The 5441-nt window shown below is 40.1% G+C and overlaps 1 long non-coding RNA gene across 1 annotated transcript; it reads right to left on the reverse strand.

Annotated features, from left to right (window-relative positions):
- Positions 1 to 476: 476 nt before the first annotated feature.
- LOC104985466 lies at positions 477 to 5056 on the reverse strand. The gene is made up of 5 exons (XR_824898.1): positions 5003 to 5056; positions 3443 to 3502; positions 2149 to 2202; positions 1252 to 1287; positions 477 to 546 (listed from the first exon to the last, which is right to left on the reverse strand). It is a non-coding gene; the product is annotated as an uncharacterized LOC104985466 (long non-coding RNA).
- Between the last annotated feature and the right edge of the window lie 385 nt (positions 5057 to 5441).

Raw genomic sequence — 5441 nt, forward strand, 5'->3', positions numbered from 1 at the left:
GCAACAAGAAGTACTCTCATGAGATTACTCAGACACAAGACAAAATTAATAAAATCCCAGTGGACATTAAGAGGGCCTTAATCAGCAAAACACATTTGCTTTTGCTGTTAGTCCTATTTACTCTTAGACAAAAGTCAATAAAACTAGGAATTAGAACATAGCCAACAAAAAAGAGAAAGGAACACAACTGAAGAGTAAGTAGCATTCTGCAATCCTTGATTAAGAAATTTTGTAGGACAATTCATATCTACTAAGAATACGTTCACATTTTAAAACTAGAAGAATATTCCACTTATGAATATGTAGAAATATTTTTTCAAGCATGGTACTTATATGCAACTTCAAATACTCTATACCCTTCCTCCCAAACATCTTGCTATCTTTCCACAGTTTTCCTTTTCACCTCAGCATGAGCCCCATCTTCCAAAAGGTAAGAAATGCATCAACAGCTCCCTCCCTCCGAACTTCAAACGGACTTACTATTGTGGGTTGAGAAAGTCAATGTCTTCATCGACATCACTAATCTTGGACAGCTGTTCTATTATACTTCAACCACCAACAAATGCAAAAATACATCATTAGAGACTTGCTGCATGGAACAGTGATGTGAAAAATTTACTTGAACAAAAAGAATTCCTTAAATCTAAAGGGTAGTCAACATGACTTAGCTCACTGGAAGACCCGATCTTACAGAAAGAAATGTCGAAGTAGTGTCTAGAAAATTCTGTATTCCTACGAATCCTTCCAAGACTGAATTTTGCAAATCTGTATTTCTCCCTCTGTCACTGTAAGTCTGTATAAATCTCTGCCTTTCTCACTTTTTCTATATAGACTGAGAGATTAATACTCTCTAGATAGCACTGACCCAGGTAAATGATCTGAACAGTCTTGGATGGCAGTGTCATTGAAAGAGAAGCTATATCAAACTAGTCAAAGACCTTTGATGTCAATTTATTCAGGTCAATATAAAAGGTTAAAAATGAACCTAGCATCAAATGATTTAACTTTTTTGTCTGAAATTGGATACACTTGCTCTAGAACTTAAAAAGTGGTTAAGCTCTAATATATATATATATATATATATGTTAATTAGTTATTTGGAACCTGGGTCGCTGCACCACCTACTTTTCACATATTATGGATATCTTGTTTTCTCCTGGAATCAGGAGGCTGCCTGAGATGGGGACTCTGACTAATTGGATTTCATGCATTCCAACGTCCTCCTTCCCCTTTCCCCCATTTGTATCTCACCTTTCATCGATGCTTCTCATGTTACACAAGTCAGGGCTGAAGGATTAAAATGTACAAAGTAAGACTCCATACGTTTTATAGATTTTTAAATACAAGTTAGCTATAATTACTCTGCAATTGATAGTCTAATTATCTAAAAAATAGCATTTTAATCAGTTATTTAAAACCTGGTATTTCATTTTTCTGTAGAAATGAACATTATATATCAGTAATGAAAAATCCTAGTCATGTGGAAAAACTTAATACATCAAATGTTATGTACTTTACTCCTGAACCCAATCCCCAAGTGTAACACCATTTTGTGATGAAATTTGCTTCAAAATTCACCTTCAGTTTGTAGGTACTCATCTCACTGGTTCTGTAATTTTCTGCCTTCTCAAGTCCCTACACCGTCCAGTAACCTCTCATGAATCACAGATGTCTTTCCTGCCCTTGAGAGATACGGTCAAGACAAGGCAGGGGTCCCTCCAATGTAATGGTGGGTTTGGGTTACCAGCCTCACATAGAGGCAGAGCTGTGGAAGGTGAGCGACATATTCAGGACCTATGAGATACATATTTTTCCTGCTAAGGGCTCCCCTCTGCTCTCTGTCCACCAAGACCTTCTCCTGTCCTCTTCTGGCCCACGCGTGGGCAATCTGATACTTTCCTCAGGGCTGTGGCTGCTCCTAACTAAGGGTAATAAAACAGACTAGCAGTAAGCAGACTCCTTTTATGACCTGTTTATTTTCCCCCAAATAGATCCAAAAAAGAAAGTAGCATGTTGAGGCTGGAAAAACAAAAATCTTAGCTAAAGTGTCCTGTTAACTCTGTATTGCCAGTAGCCACTTCTCAGAATAAATTTCACAAATCTCAATACCCCCCCACCCCCACTTACTCTTATCTATATATATCTCACCTTTCATTGCAGGATTCAGCATAAGTTACTTTTTTCACCTTGCTCTGGTCACAGCTAAAAGATCATAAATGCACACAGTAAGACTTCACATGTCTCCCTAGACTTATTTTTAAATGCAAATTAACTACAGAAATAATAGACTTAGTCACTCAGTTTTGTCTGACTCTTTGCACCAATCCCATGGACTATAGACCACCAGGCTCCTCCGCCCATGGCATTCTCCAGATAAGAATACTGGAGTGGATTGCCATTTCTTTCTCCAGGGGATCTTCCCAACCCAGGGATCTGCAGATTACCTACAATTACTCTAAAATTTGGGCTTCCCAGGTGGCCCAGTGGTAAAGAATCTGCCTGCCAACGCAGAAGACATGGGTTCAATCCCTGGGTCAGAAAAATCCCCTGGAGAAGGAAATGGCAACCCACTCTAGTATTCTTGTCTGGAGAACCCCAGGGACAGTGTAGCCTGACGGGCTATACTCCATGTGGTTGCAAAGAGTCATACACATCTGAGCTCACACACACACACACACACATGTACTCTACAATTTAAAACCTAGTTGTCCCCCAAATAACATTCTAATCAGTCATTTGAAACCTGTAAACCAGGCTTTATATGATTATAATGAAAATCTTGGTCCTATGGGGCGAATAGATCAAGTTTATGGACATTTCTTGACACCTGAGCCCCTTCAGGAGTACAACCTTCTCCTTGCTTCAAAATAAGTTTCTCTCCTTTCTTAGCCCACTTTAGTAAAGCTTCAAACACAGGCATTTGGATAGCTGCCTAGGGGGTTTGACTGCTCCTAAGAGAGAGAAGGGGCTTCCCTGGTGGCTCAGTGGTAAAGAATCCACCCTCCAAAGCAGGAGATACAGCTTCAATCTCCAATCCTTGGAGAAGGGAGAGGCTACCCACTCCAGTATTCTTGGCTGGAAAATCCCATGGACAGAGGAGCCTGGCAGGCGATAGTCCATGGGGTCGCAAAAGAGGCACAACTTAGCGACAAAACAATGAGAGAGAAACAGATGATTAAGAAGCATCTCTGTTATGACCTGTTTCTCTTTTATCCAACAAGATTTAAAAAAAAAAGTTAAGATACTTACACAGGCTACAGCAAAAAGATTTAGAAATAATGTCAAAGACGCTGTTATATCATGAATACTCCTACAAATGAACCTCTCAAATAGCAACCTCTCTCCCCTTTCCTCTGCTTCCCTCTCTCCTGGGTGCTCGCTCTCTGCATTTATGCGTTTTTTTAAACACTTTTGTTTAAGTCTATCTTTGTTTCTATCTCACATTTCAGTGGTAGGTTCATCAGCGGTAGGTTTTCCTGCTGCCAGTTCAGTCAAGGTAGTGCTGAAGGATTAAAAAGGCACATAGTCAGATACCAAATAATTTTCCAGATTAAACTTTTTGGTTCAAATGTTTAAATTATGCTTTAACTTATAAGCTAGATAACCCTTTAAAAACCAGTGTGTAAATCTATTATTTGAGACCTGGTATGTCATTTTCCCCAGAAATGAGGCTTTATGAAAAGTCATATATATTTAATAGGGCTTCCCTGATGGCTCAGCCGTAAAGAATCTGTGTGCAACTCAATCCCTGAGTCGGGAAGATCCCCTAGGGAAGGAATTGGCAACCAACTCCAGTATTCTTGCCTGGGAAATTCCATGGGCAGAGGAGTCGGGCAGATTAAGTCCACGGGGTTGCAAAAGAGCTGGACTCAGCAACTATACAACAACGAATATCTTAAACCTCTTAAAAAGGTAACGACTCAAGATTTAACTTCAGTTCTTTACTACTGAACCTAACCCAATGTATAACAGCCTTTGGGGGTGGAATTTATTTCAAATTCCTTTTGTAAGTACCCATCTTTCTTGACCAACCTAACTTCCTGACTATGTCTGTGTTCTGTAGCAAACATACTGGTTTTTCCTGCCCCGAGATACGGTCAGGTAACCACAGGTCTGAGTCAGTCTCCATCCAAAGTGATCATATCATGGGCTTGGATTTGCATTATCAGCCTCACCTGTGGCTGAATCTGGAGGCTAAGGGACAGATCTGGGTCTATTAGCTCCATTCTTTTCTGTTGAGGCCACCTCTGCTTCCTGTCCACGCTATTACGCTCTTACTTACTATTTATAATTTACTATTATTTTCCTTGCTCCAGACAAGGTTTTCTCTTCCCCTGACCCACTCCAGCAGAGTTTCAGACATTGGCAATCTGATAGTTTCCCAAAACTTTGGCTGCTAGTAACTGAGATGTTAAGATTGGAAGTACGAAGACTCCATGTCTTGTATCTCTTTTTCTACTTAATTTCAAAAGAGAAAGAATAGGGATTTCCCCAGTGGTGCAGTGGATAAGAGTCTGCCTGCCAATGCAGGGGACATGGGTTCTACCCTTGGTCCAGGAAGATCGCACATGTCTTGGAGCAGCTAAGCCCGTGCGTCACAACTACTGAGCCCAAGTGCTGCAACTCCTGAAGCCTGCATGCCCTGGAATCTGTGCTCTGCAATAAAAGAAGCCACTGCAGTGAGAAGCCTGCAACCACAAGGAGTAGCAGCTCCTGCTGGCAGCAATGAGAGAAAGCCCGCAAGCAGCAAAGACGACCCAGCACAGTCAAAAAATAAATACTTTTTTTTATAAAAGACAAAGAATATTCCACATAGAATCTCATCATGAGAGCACGTTAGAAACAGTATCAAGGGAACTCTGTACCCCCATGGGCGCTTCTAAGGGTGAGCATCGCAAATCCTAATCTCTCTGTGTTAAGAGAGATATATTATAATTAAGATATATTATGCATGTATGTACATACATGTGTACATATTATATATGTACTTATTGTATCTCACTTTGGCATTTGGAATCTTGCAGATGACGCTGCTGTCAATTCAGTCAGGGCAGTGCTAGAGGATGAAAAACAGAGATAGCAAGATATCATATGACTTCCAGACTTTTACTTTTTTAGCTCAAATCTGCCACAATTACTCCTGAACTTATAAACTGGCTGGCTCATAGGAAATATGCATATAAATCAGTTCTTTGGAATCTGATATCTCATTTTCCCTAGAAATGATTCTATATAGTTGGTAATAAATATTTTTGACCTATCAAAACAGTTAATGACTCAAGAATAAGTGCATTTCTTTACTACTGAATCTAACCCAACATACAGCAACCTTTTGGGGTGGCACTTATTTCAAGTTCAACTTCAATTTGCAAGTACACATTCCTCGTCCTCCACATCATTTCCTGTTTCTCAAGTCCCTTCATCACCCTCTAACCCCCCTA

The sequence above is a fragment of the Bison bison genome, unplaced genomic scaffold, assembly GCF_000754665.1.
Source record: "Bison bison bison isolate TAMUID 2011002044 unplaced genomic scaffold, Bison_UMD1.0 scf7180017864048, whole genome shotgun sequence".
Taxonomy (NCBI): Eukaryota; Metazoa; Chordata; class Mammalia; order Artiodactyla; family Bovidae; genus Bison; species Bison bison.